The sequence below is a fragment of the Polypterus senegalus genome, chromosome 4, assembly GCF_016835505.1.
Source record: "Polypterus senegalus isolate Bchr_013 chromosome 4, ASM1683550v1, whole genome shotgun sequence".
NCBI classification, from domain to species: Eukaryota; Metazoa; Chordata; class Cladistia; order Polypteriformes; family Polypteridae; genus Polypterus; species Polypterus senegalus.
In genome coordinates, this window is record NC_053157.1 from 3,462,345 (window position 1) to 3,476,511 (window position 14,167).

The 14,167-nt window shown below is 43.6% G+C and overlaps 1 protein-coding gene across 1 annotated transcript in view; it reads left to right on the plus strand.

Moving 5' to 3' along the window:
* The first annotated feature begins 5,595 nt into the window (after positions 1-5,595).
* Positions 5,596-14,167, plus strand: part of LOC120528541 (protein phosphatase methylesterase 1-like) — a 62,596-nt gene continuing 54,024 nt past the window's right edge. Inside the window, exon 1 of the mRNA XM_039752722.1 lies at positions 5,596-5,668. The gene's annotated coding sequence lies outside the window, so the exon portion shown is untranslated. The remainder of the gene's footprint in view (positions 5,669-14,167) is intronic.

The following is a 14,167-nucleotide window of genomic DNA, read 5'->3' on the forward strand; positions in this document are numbered from 1 at the left end:
CTTTCTTCCACACTCAATAACCCATAATGACAAAGGAGGAGAGGTTGGGAGCACTCCAGCCACCCCAACCTGACACAGGCAGGCAGAGACACAAATTCCAGGGAGAACACACATTTATTCCCATGGGAAGCTCTTTTTGTTCACTCCTCAGGACACAACACCATTCAACATTAAGCACAGTGTACAATGCAGCACTCTGCCTTTCTTTTCTTCTTCTCTCTCTTTCTGCCTCCACCTGTCCCTAGCAAGCTTTATCCTCTTTCTCACAACTCTGGCCTCGAATGAAGGTGAGTGGTTCCTTTTACGGTGCACATAGGAGTGTTTCAGGTGGCTCATAGGCAAGGTCCGGAATCACTCCCAGGTGAGGTGAAAGCCCAACACAGCAGGGTTCTGCAGTCTCTGCAGCTCCCCCTAGTCACTCCCACAGAACCCAACAGGGCTGCATCAAACTCCAACTCCCAGCATGCCCTGTGGGATTTCGTGGTGCCCCAGCCACCCAGGAAGCTGCCCTATAGGTTCCTGGGGAAGGTAATGCCTTGCAGATACTGTCTCTCCCGGTCCTTCTATCCAGCTGGCATCCCGGCTGGGTAATGGCCCTGGCTGTCCGTCACAACTGAAACAGCACGTTGCCACACCCACCACATGATGAACCACCTCAGTGTCCCAAATTAGGAGCCAATCACAGCCATGTAACAGCACCACACTAGTTCAAGTGGAGTGTAAAAACATATTTCTGGAAAGGTTTGCAAGTTTATTAAAAATCTAAATCTAAAATTTCATATTTCTAAAAGCATTCATACTCTTAAGCCAATATCACATTATGCAACTTTTTGTCGTGGGGTATGTCAGATTTGACGAAGTCGCTGACCTCATCGCTGCACCACGTCAAATTGCATGACTAAGAATCATAGCCTATAATATTTTTTTTTATTATTAATTTTATTTATATAGTGCCTTCCCCATGCAAATTACCAATTTTCTAGCGCATTCCTTAAAAAAGACCAACAGGATTTGTACCAGGCGCAGCCCACTTTTCCGACAGCCAATAGCGTGTTGCCTGATGACCATGGAGGGTTAACAGCTGCAGCGAGTTCAGCAGCATCTCTGCCCTTCATTTCTATCATTTCCACTCTGTTTTGGTGAGCATAATACGAGACATCAGACAGATGTGCTTCTCTTCTGTTTGTGAGGTTCAAAACATGTGTGCTCCTTATTTCTCGTCGCTCCATTCTATGCACTGTACTTCCGGGTGAGCATTCATTGGTTCCCAACATTCACATGCATATAGCCCGCTCCTACGACCAACGAGAAAATTAAACCTGTTTAATTTTATCTTAGTTAGTTGCAGACTACAGTGGTGTGAAAAACTATTTGCCCCCTTCCTGATTTTTTTATTCTTTTGCATGTTTGTCACACAAAATGTTTCTGATCATCAAACACATTTAACCATTAGTCAAATATAACACAAGTAAACACAAAATGCAGTTTTTAAATGATGGTTTTTATTATTTAGGGAGAAAAAAAAATCCAAACCTACATGGCCCTGTGTGACAAAGTAATTGCCCCCTGAACCTAATAACTGGTTGGGCCACCCTTAGCAGCAATAACTGCAATCAAGCGTTTGTGATAACTTGCAATGAGTCTTTTACGGCGCTCTGGAGGAATTTTGGCCCACTCATCTTTGCAGAATTGTTGTAATTCAGCTTTATTTGAGGGTTTTCTAGCATGAACCGCCTTTTTAAGGTCATGCAGGTCATAGCATCTCAATTGGATTCAGGTCAGGACTTTGACTAGGCCACTCCAAAGTCTTCATTTTGTTTTTCTTCAGCCATTCAGAGGTGGATTTGCTGGTGTGTTTTGGGTCATTGTCCTGTGGCAGCACCCAAGATCGCTTCAGCTTGAGTTGGCGAACAGATGGCGGACATTCTCCTTCAGGATTTTTGGTAGACAGTAGAATTCATGGTTCCATCTATCACAGCAAGCCTTCCAGGTCCTGAAGCAGCAAAACAACCCCAGACCATCACTACCACCACCATATTTTACTGTTGGTATGATGTTCTTTTTCTGAAATGCTGTGTTCCTTTTACGACAGATGTATCGGACATTTGCCTTCCAAAAGTTCAACTTTTGTCTCATCAGTCCACAAGGTATTTTCCCAAAAGTCTTGGCAATCATTGAGATGTTTCTTAGCAAAATTGAGACGAGCCCTAATGTTCTTTTGCTTAACAATGGTTTGCGCCTTGGAAATCTGCCATGCAGGCCGTTTTTGCCCAGTCTCTTTCTTATGGTGGAGTCGTGAACACTGACCTTAATTGAGGCAAGTGAGGCCTGCAGTTCTTTAGACGTTGTCCTGGGGTCTTTTGTGACCTCTCGGATGAGACGTCTCTGCGCTCTTGGGGCAATTTTGGTCAGCCGGCCACTCCTGGGAAGGTTCACCACTGTTCCATGTTTTTGCCATTTGTGGATAATGGCTCTCACTGTGGTTCGCTGGAGTCCCAAAGCTTTAGAAATGGCTTTATAACCTTTACCAGACTGATAGATCTCAATGACTTCTGTTCTCATTTGTTCCTGAATTTCTTTGGATCTTGGCATGATGTCTAGCTTTTGAGGTGCTTTTGGTCTACTTCTCTGTGTCAGGCAGCTCCTGTTTAAGTGATTTCTTGATTGAAACAGGTGTGGCAGTAATCAGGCCTGGGGATGGCTACGGAAATTGAACTCAGGTGTGATACACCACAGGTAGGTGATTTTTGAACAAGGGGGCAATTACTTTTTCACACAGGGCCATGTAGGTTTGGATTTTTTTCTCCCTAAATAATAAAAACCATCATTTAAAAACTGCATTTTGTGTTTACTTGTGTTATATTTGACTAATGGTTAAATGTGTTTGATGATCAGAAACATTTTGTGTGACAAACATGCAAAAGAATAAGAAATCAGGAAGGGGGCAAATAGTTTTTCACACCACTGTATTTGGTCTCACTCCTTAGAAATGTCACATTAGGTGGTCAGCTTCACGGGAAATGATTATGTAAATGAAGGAGGAGGAAGAGGTTGGGAGCACATGCTGACTATGGCGCGTTGACGCACCCACCACACGGTGAACCATCCGGATTCGGGTGACACCTCAGCACAACACTAAAGAGTGGGAGTTTGTTTTGTTTTTTGTTTTTACTTTGGCTGGAGTGCCAATCCTGCCACCAACCCTCAAGTTTTCCTACAAGTTGGAGGACCTGCTTGCAGGGCTGGATGCAGATTAACGTCATACCCAGGACATAGCAACTGCAGGTTAAGGGCCTCGCTCAAGGGGCCCAACAGGGGCATTTATGTGATCCCTAGCCTCAGAGCCACCATTCCACCCATAATTGTAAATGAAAACTACGACTTAAAATAGCTGGAAAAGTCGTCTAATGTGACTTGGCTTTAATTTGTAAAAGTCCCTTTGGCAGCAATTCCAGCTTTAAATCTCCTTGAGTTAAATCTCCACAAGCTTTGCAAAGCTAGATGCTGGCAGTTTCTCCCATTCATGCATGTTAAATGATGAGGAGAGGGTTGAAATAGAGGATTACTTTGTGCAGGAGCAACAGACATGGACTCCTTTACCTTGAAATGCACCCTGAATTGGTTCCATATTTGAAGTAATTAGTGGACGACGGGATTACTGCTGTATTGTTGATACAGATTTCTTTTGTTTTGGACTTCCGCATTCTGCCACCTCTCCCTTTTATTTTTAGAACTGGACAAACACATATGTAGTTCTTTGACTTCGCCCTCCATGACAGCCCCTGTTGATGATCCCCTAGAACAGGGGTCCCCAACTCCAGTCCTGGAGGACCGCAGTGGCTGCAGGTTTTCATTCTAACCCTTTTCTTAATTTTTGCTGCTAATTATCTTCTTTTGAATTCATTTTATTTGACTCGCTCTTGAAGACTTTGACCCATCAATTGTTTTGTTTTCCTTAATTAGCAGCCAAACAATCATGAGATACAAAATGAGCCAAAACAGGACCAGCACACTGTGACCATCATACTGTTTCCTGAAGAGGCATTAGCTCTCTTGGAAATGTGTTCTTTTGAAATTGTGGCATATTAAATAATTAAACAATATCATAATATACCAGAAACGGCGATATCCCTCCCATCGTGATTACGGCGGTACAAGAATCACATGAGAAAAAATATCTTTTAGCTTACATTTACTGACGGTTAACGCGGTTACAGACGGAGAGGCGCCTGGACAGACTTAATCCAGGTGGGAAATCTGGATCAACACAGTCAGCCATTTTCTCGTCACCACGCTGGGAGGTTTTTCTTCGAACTTTGTCGATTCCGCCTCCAAGGGTCTGGCTGCTGTCCAAGCCTTTTATAATGTCTTGCTTCATTTGCTGGTCTTCTCTGTCTCCAAACAAGGGCTGAATTCCTCCTCCACAAAATACAGAAATATCATAGTGCTTACATGCCGATTCTCATTCCCCCAATAAGGAAAAAGATTTGTGCTGACAGAGGACAGAAATACCCTAACCTGTGTTTAAGCTGACTATACAAGCCTCCAGTTGTCTTTGGCTATCTAATCCAATGCTTGGCTAGCAATTCTAACTGCTGCGCCCCTGTGTGCCAAATTTAACATGCACATGTGAACAGTATTGTCCAGATATAGTGACATAAAGAAACATGTAGTATAACACATACAATATCTGAAAATAAAGAAAGGTGAAGGTCTCAGGAATGCTGATCTGCTCTTAGAAAAGAGAAAATCCACAATTTCGGAAATGTCTGCTATTGCACAATGAGAGCAGCAACAAGCCATAGAATTAAAGAACGAGTTTAATTAACGACAAGACTCAGCGCCTCATTAAGCAACTGGCTGGAGTTTGAGGCTTTGCCTTAGTTAGTCTGCTGTTGGCTCACTCACTTCACATTTCATTTCTGTTTGGGTGCCACTTAAGGAAAGAAATGAAGCATTTCAGAGGAACGATGAAAAAATTCAGGGATATATTTCTTAAAAACAAAGTCAATTAAAATGAATTCAAAAAACAGGTCACTAATTAAGAGAAGGGTTAGAATGAAAACCTGCAGCCACTGCGGCCCTCCAGGACTGAAGTTGGGCACCCCTGCCCTAGAACGTGGTGTCCAGAGGCTCACAGCTCATAACCAAACTGATCATTATATTGGTGGACTTGAACCTTTTCAATTCCCTTTTATTTCAGACCCGTAGCTTTGTAAAAATCAGGCTTTACTTAGTGCTGTAAACCCATGGAGTTCTTACCCATTTTCATTCAATATGAAATTAAATAAAAGCAGAATTAAAAGTACAGGTTTGGGGATGTAACGTCCAAATGTGCACACAAACCAGGGGTCATTTCACATGATCAGTTCCCCTCTAAGGTTCAAACTTGGATCTTATTCTCTTTATAAAAATGGCACAGAACCATTTTAGGTCCAACTAAGCCTCCACCGTGTCTATTTCACATGAGGCAGATGACATAAAATGGTGTAAGCGGGTGCTCTGTGTGTGTAGATGCCTGTTTTTATTCCTCTTTTCCTGAACGATAGGATGAAGCATCCTTGACTGTGATCACATCTTCAGAGTCTACAAGAGTGGTGTTGATGGTCCAGTTTTGGTACTTCTGCACGGTGGAGGACATTCTGCACTTTCTTGGGCAGTATTCACTGTATGGCTTTATTTTATTCTTTTTTATATTTTTATTTGTTTGGAAGAGGAAGTGGACTGTCTTCACTCCATTCAGATTGTAGCCTGTTCAGGTTAAAATTCAGTGATTTCTAACTGGTAGCTTCTGGCTGCTTACATTTGTCCTCATTAAGTTATAGTGTTGTCCACCTCAAGTGCAGGACCAACAATCTGTGGCCTTACCACCCTAAACTCATCCTGGTAGCTAAGCAGGGACAGGCCCAGTTAATACTACAGCTCCATTTCCCAAAAGAGTTGAGTTAGGGGCCATGTCTACCACTGCATTGCATCCCCTCTTCTTCTCGCAACACCCTGTGAATGTTTGGGAGCTGAGGAGACAAACTGCTGTAGTTCTGAAAGTGAAATGTTGTCCCATCCTCACCTGAAGTAGAATTTCAGCTGCTGGTCAGTTTGGGGTGACATTTTGTCATATTTTATGTATCATAACACAATGTTTTCATTGGATAAGCAGGCCACTTTAGCAGGTGGGCTCTTCTACTACGGAGCCATGCTGCTGTGATACGTGCAGAATGTGATTTTGAACTGTCGAAATAAGCAAGGCCTTCCCAGAAAGATGGCAGCATATGTTGCTCCAAGACATGTAGATATCATTCAGCATTAATGGTGCCATCCCAGTTGTGCCATGTGCACTAATATACCCCCTACCATCATGGATGCTGTTCTTTTAAACTGTATGCTGATAACAAGCTGGATGGTCCCTCTCCTTGTAAGCCAGAAGGACATGAAGGCCATGATTTCCCAATACAATTTTCACATTTTGATTCGTCACACCACTGCAGTTTCCCACTTCACCTCAGTCCATCATTAATTAGCTCCAGCCCAGAGAAGGTGGTGGAGGCGTTTCTCGATCGTGGTTTCTTCTTTGCATGGTAGAGTTTAACTTGCCTTTGTAGAGGTAGCAATGGACTGTGTGCTTCTTGAAAGTGTAGCTCAGCCCATGCTGTGATCTCCACTACTGAATGGTGAGGGCCCGAAGATCATGGACACCCAAGACTGGTGTCCAGCCTTGTCCAATGTGCGCAGAGATTTCTCCAGATTCTCTGACTCTATTAATTATATGATGGATAGATACTTTATTCATCCCAAGGGGAAATTCCCATACTCCAGCAGCAGCATACTGATAAAGAACAATATTAAATATCAGAGTGATAACAATGCAGGTATAACAGACAATAACTTTATATAATGCTAACCTTTAAGGGTGGAATTGAAGAGTCGCATAGTGTGGGGTCTCCTCAGTCTGTCAGTGGAGCAGGACGGTGACAGCAGTCTGTCGCTGAAGCTGCTCCTCTGTCTGGAGATGATCCTGTTTAGTGGATTCTCCATGATTGACAGGAGCCTGCTCAGCGCCCGTCGCTCTGCCACGGATGTCAAACTGTCCAGCTTCGTGCCTACAATAGAGCTTGCCTTCCTCACCAGTTTGTCCAGGCGTGAGGCGTCCATCTTCCTAATGCTGCCTCCCCAGCACACCACCACGTAGAAGAGGGCGCTCGCCACAACCGTCTGATAGAACATCTGCAGCAGATGTTGAAGGACGCCAGCCTTCTAATGAAGTATAGTCGGACCTGTCCTCTCTTGTACAGATCATCAGTATTGGCAGTCCAGTCCAGTTTATCATCCAGCTGCACTCCCAGGTATTTATAGGTCAGCACCCTCTGCACAGTCACCTCTGATGATCATGGGGTCCATGAGGGGCCTGGGCCTCCTAAAATCCACCACCAGCTCCTTGGTTTTGCTGGTGTTCAGTTGTAGGTGGTTTGAGTCGCACCATTTAACAAAGTCCTTGATTAGGTTCCTATACTCCTCCTCCTGCCCACTCCTGATGCAGCCCACCATAGCAGTGTTGTCAGCGAACTTTTGCACGTGGCAGGACTCCGAGTTGTATTGGAAGTCTGATCTATGAAAGTCCAGTCCCCTGCAGCGCTCCTGTGCTGCTGACCACCATGTCAGACCTGCAGTTCATGAGACGCACATATTGAGGTCTGTCTGTAAGATCGTCCACCATCCTCCAAGGACACCAGGTGTGAATCTACTGCCATCTCTGTCAGCTTGTCTCTAAGGAGCAGAGGTTGGATGGTGTTGAAGGCGCTAGAGAAGTACAGAAACATAATTCTTACAGCATCACTGCCTCTGCCCAAGTGTCCCATAGAGGATAAATTCCCCAAATTCTTTGCAATTTTACATTGAAGAACATTACTCTTCTATTGTCACTCAAACCCCACCCTCCCATCTTTAATTCTGAGGAGGTCCGCCTTTCTGGGATGCTCTTTTTATAACCAATCATGTGACTGACCTGCTCCAAGTTAACCTTACTAGCGCTACCAGGTGGGTTTTTTTTCCGCATTAGACAACTTTTCCAGTCTTTTGTTGCCCTGTCCCAACTTTTTTGAAACATTAAATTTAAAATGAGCAGACATTTGCCTTAAAACAATAAAATTTCTGCTTATTAATTATTTGCAGCAGTCAGAGTTCAGGGATGCACTGTAGCACAACAGCACCCCCTTGTGTTCACACAGATGTCCATTAATATACTAAGCAGATGCTTTTATCCAAAATGACTCACAAAAGAGGCTGTTCTATTTTCAATGAAATATGGGTTTAAATAATTTGCAAATCGTCACATTCTGTTCCTTTTTACATTTTACACAGCATCCTACCATTTCTGGGAATGGGATGCCATTTGTGAATACCCAGTGCTGAAAGGTGTTCATTTTCCGGCCTGCAATCTTTACAGTTGTGAAGCCCAGGGGCGCGTACAGCCACCCTAACTCGATACAGACTTACAGGACACGACTTTGCCACAGAGCACACGTTTTAATTCACAGTCGGGGAGTGCTTTTCTTTCGCTCCCCACAGCACAATACAGTCCAAAGCACCAATAATCAGGCGCCTCCACTTCTCTCCCGGCCAACTTCATCCAACTCCTCCCACCTCCGGCTCTCTGCATGGAGTGAGGTGGCTCCTTTTATTCAGCACCTGCATGTGCTCCAGGTGGTTCATTGGGATTTCCTGGAATCACTCCCAGGTGTGGTGGAAATCCAGAGAATAGTTCTGCAGCTCCCCCTGGTGGCCCACGCAGAACCCAGCTGCACTGCACCAAACTCCAGCTCTCAGTATGCCGTGTGGGAAACCATGGTGTCACAACCATCCAGGAGCGTCTCGGGGTGGTATTGCCTCAGCAATTCTCGCTCCCCTGGTTCTTCCATTCTATTGGTGTCCCAGTCGGGTAATGGCCGACGCCACCCGTCATACAGTCTATGTAATTGTAAGTTATTGTAAGCTCTACCCCACTGCCATTTACAAAATGTTCATGACAAGTTTTATTTGTAAATCCATTCGGCCATTGTTTTTATAAATGTACTTATTTCAAAGCAGGCCTATGGTGTTAAGAATCTACTTAACTTATCTCTCTACTACTCTCTACTTATCCCTCTAAGAATCTGCAGCTGGTATAGCCCCTTCCTTAGTCAGCACAATGACAACGTGCTTTACAAAGCAATTGCTGTTAAAAATACTGTGAGCGCTGAAGTCGGAAAACAACGGAAGAACTTGAACCCAATTTAAGTCAAAATAATTTCTTTATTCTTAATTCTTGGTGAGTTAGAGAGAAGGTGAGACTGCCTCTTCCCAACGCAGCCAACTGATTTGGATGTTGGCAGAATACCTAAAGTAAAAACGTTCTCTCTTTCATATCCTAGAAAAGAAAAAAAAAAACCCTTAGCAGTTCATTTCAAGGTTATACATAGCTTAAGGTTAAATCTTAATTTATGACATACTGGAGTATCCTAAAACACAGAACAAACAGCCATTTGCATTCCTAAGTAATCTAATGATGCACACTTAGAGCCAATTTAAACATTCTTACAGTTCATTACATTAGTTATAAAGAGCTTACATTCTTCACAGGGCCTTCTGTTAGTATCAGAGGTCAGCATTTCTTATAAATGATAAAAGTTAGTCCCTTAATGCTGTGCACACAGCCCAACTCCTTTTCTGCATAAATGAGGAACAAGCTCTCTGCAGCACAATCAACTCAAAACACAGTCCTTGATATCTGGGAGTTAAATAATAATGTTTTCTCTTCCTCAATACAAAGGGTTCCCCTTGCACTGTAATGAACCTTATAAGGTCTTGAGGTAAAAGGAATACTGGTTAGAACATAAGAAATTTGACAAATGAGCAGAGACCATTCGGTCCATTTGTCGCTTATTTGTATAGCTAGCAGCTAAGCTGTCCCCATGTCTCATCCAGATTCTTCCATGTCTCGGTAGTTTGTTTCAGATTCCCACAACTCCTTGTGTAAAGAGGTCCTGGCTTTAATCGCAAATGCACTTCCCCTTAGTCTCCACTAGGTGTCTTCAAATATGTGATTCATCATTAAGTTGAATAAATTCTCCTGGATCTCCTTTATCAATGTCTTTTGAGAATTTTGAAGACATTGATTAGGTCCCCACGACTCGAGACTGAAACAGGTTTAATTCTAGGAGTATGTCACTGTTCAACATGTCCTTCAGTACTAGGGATGCACCTGGTTGCACTCGCAGGCACAGCTTCAAGTGCTGCTATGCCATTCTTGTGGCGTGATTACCAGAACTGCACACAACACTCCAGATGTGGTCTTACTACTGCAATATAACGTTTAGGCATAATGTCCCTTGACTTCAATTCATCAGCTTTTACGATATATCCTAACATTTCATTTACCTTTTTTGAATTGCTTCTGGGGCGGCACGGTGGCGCAGTGGTAGCGCTGCTGCCTCGCAGTTAGGAGACCCGGGTTCGCTTCCCGGGTCCTCCCTGCGTGGAGTTTGCATGTTCTCCCCGTGTCTGCGTGGGTTTCCTCCCACAGTCAAAAGACATGCAGGTTAGGTGGATTGGCGATTCTAAATTGGCCCTAGTGTGTGCTTGGTGTGTGGGTGTGTGTCCTGTGGTGGGTTGGCACCCTGCCCAGGATTGGTTCCTGCCTTGTGCCCTGTGTTGGCTGGGATTGGCTCCAGCAGACCCCCGTGACCCTGTATTTGGATTTGGCAGGTTAGAAAATGGATGGATGAATTGCTTCTGTGCATTGGTTAGATGAAGAAAAAGTTATGTCACCATAAACACCTAAATTCTTTTCAGCAGCTGCTTCCAGTAGGTCACTATCTCCTGTCTTGTATTTACAATTGATGTTTTTTTTGCTGTGGTGGGCTGGCGCCCTGCCCGGGGTTTGATTCCTGCCTTACGCCCTGCGTTGCCTGTCTGCCCAGAGGGGACTGGTCAGGTGGTCTCATGGTCTGGAATCCCTACAGATTTTATTTTTTCTCCAGCCGTCTGGAGTTTTTGTTTTTCTGTCCCCCCTGGCCATTGAACCTTACTCTTATTCGATGTTAATTAATGTTGATTTATTTTGTTTTATAATTGTGTCTTTCATTTTTCTATTCTTTAATATGTAAAGCACTTTGAGCTACTGTTTGTATGAAAATGTGCTATAGAAATAAATGTTGTTGTTGTTGTTGGGATTGGCTCCAGCAGACCCCCGTGACCCTGTAGTTAGGATATAGCGGGTTGGATAATGGATGGATGGATGTTTCTTTTGTCCACATATAGCACTTGTTGTGACTGGGAGTCCTAAAGCATGTAAACCCCAAAAGCATTTCTAAAAATGCCTACTAGAGGGGGAAATCCAATAAAAAAAAACCCTGGTTAGATTCAAAAAGGCTATGAAGAGTCTTGATAAAAATAAAAGATTTTATTCTTCACAAAATGCTCTTCAATATCAATGAAGCTCCATAGAGCGCAAAAGCAAGAGGATTTGCCCAAAGTAATAAGGTAGTGGTTCTTAAACTTGTTTTTAATCACAGCCCAATTTCACCTTTTGTGTGTCTTCATGACCCTTGGGGGCCTTTTCTATAGGGTCCAGCAGCCTTGTAAAACTGCCACCAATCATTGTCCTTACCCCAATCCCCACCCCCTTGGAGAATCACCACCAAATGATATCCAGGACCCCTTGAAAAATCACCCAAGTTGTCATCACCTGGGGGGAATTTTTTTCCCCCTTGCAAGCGGTTACCCATTGCCAGGCATTTTACACACCGTTTGCAACCATTTCTCATTCAATACTATTGTAATTTATGACTCAAAACACGACCTTATGTGCAGACATCATCTGACCTAAAATGTGTTGTGACCCCTAGTTTAAGAAACACTGCAATAAAGCAACCAAAGTCACAGTTCAGAAAGCCAAAATGAAGTCAAAAACAGAGCATGAAGTCAAACTCTGGAAATCACAATAAGTGTAGAAGATCACTGTAACTCACCACTCCCTAGCGCTTTCAAGATGAACCTGCCAGGGTTCTGTGGAAGACCCTCCAGATTTATACAGTTTCTAGCAGTGATTGGCAGGACGGCTCCGCTTCTTGAAGGACCACCCACAAAACACAAAGAACATAACAACGGCATAGAAAACAAAGCCGACAATAAACAAAGGGAACTTAAACAGACTTCAATGTCTCAAAAATTGAACAAAAAATGACGTAAAGAGAGACTTTGAAGCCCAGCCAGAGAGAGAAACCCTGGCTGAGATATGACACCACTTTCCACTTTTCTCCATTTTCCAAGTGTGCGGCCAGTTCTGAAGCTTGTCCAGGCGTTTTTTGAATTGTTCTTGCTGGATCCTCAGTGGTCTGACATTCCTCCAATTTTAATTTCATCGTCAGATTTCACAGGTTTATGAACAATACTGAAATAAATCTCATTAATAGAAACCAGAAAAAGGAATGGACTGAGGAGAGACCATCTGAGGGACTCCACTCTCCTTTTCTCTGTGCTGTTTGTCTCCTGCTGGTAGCCAACTTGAGCTCCAGATTTGGAGGTGACCTCTGATGCTTGCAGCTTCTCGTTTTAAAATTCATCTTCAGTGTGGGATGATGGAGCCAAACGCTTTGTGAAAGTCCACGTCAGTTCTATCGTATGCTTTGCTTTTGTCCACGAATGCAGTTGCCCAATCCAAAAAAATCACGTTAGGCACTTTCAAAACTCGACTTGATGTTTTCTTAGAGGAAACAAGTGGATAGGACTGGTGAGCTTCGTTGGGCTGAATGGTCTGTTCTCGTCTAGAGTCTTCTAATGTTCTAATCTCAGTTTGCTTTGGTAGGATCTTTTTCTCAAAAACCAATGCTTGCTGTTGTGAAAATAACATACTAAACATCTGGTACTTTTCTAATTTATTTTTTATAATAGTTTCTACAATTTATGCCTAAGTATTTTGTCACATCTTGTGTCACTGATCTGTTAAGATTTCAGGCATGTAAATGAAAAACAATCTTGGGCAGATTTGTGGCCAATGAGATTTAATGCCAGTTAATGTATATGACACGTAGGAAATAAAAATGTGGGGTTTGAATACACAATGGGAGGTCAGAAAATGAAAAGTACAGTGGGATGCAAAAGTTTGGGCAACCTTGTTAATCGTCATTATTTTCCTGTATAAATCGTTGGTTGTTACGATAAAAAATGTCAGTTAAATATACTGCTCAAAAGAATTAAAGGAACACTTTTTAATCAGAGTATAGCATCAAGTCAATGAAACTTATGGGATATTAATCTGGTCAGTTAAGTAGCAGAGGGGGTTGTTAATCAGTTTCAGCTGCTGTGGTGTTAATGAAATTAACAACAGATGCACTAGAGGGGCAACAATGAGATGACCCCCAAAACAGGAATGGTTTAACAGGTGGAGGCCACTGACATTTTCCCTCCTCATCTTTTCTGTTTCTTCACTAGTTTTGCATTTGGCTACAGTCAGTGTCACTACTGGTAGCATGAGGCGATACCTGGACCCTACAGAGGTTGCACAGGTAGTCCAACTTCTCCAGGATGGCACATCAATACGTGTCATTGCCAGAAGGTTTGCTGTGTCTCCCTGCACAGTCTCAAGGGCATGGAGGAGATTCTAGGAGACAAGCAGTTACTCTAGGAGAGCTGGAGAGGGCCATAGAAGGTCCATAACCCATCAGCAGGACCAGTATCTGCTCCTTTGGGCAAGGAGGAACAGGATGAGCACTGCCAGAGCCCTACAAAATGACCTCCAGCAGGCCACTGGTGTGAATGTCTCTGACCAAACAACCAGAAAGACTTCATGAGGGTGACCCAAGGGCCCCATGTCCTCTAATGGGCCCTGAGCTCACTGCCCAGCAGCATGCAGCTCGATTGGCATTCGCCATAGAATACCAGAATTGGCAGATGCACCACTGGTGCCCTGTGCTTTTTACAGATGACAGCAGGTTCACCCTGAGCACGTGACAGAAGTGAAAGGGTCTGGAGAAGCCATGGAGAACATTATGCTGCCTGTAACATCATTCAGCATGAGCAGTTTGGTGGTGGGTTAATGATTGTCTGGGGAGGCATATCCATGGAGGGTCACACAGACCGTTACAGGCTTGACAAAGGCACCTTGGCTGCCATTAGGTATCAGGATGAAATCCTT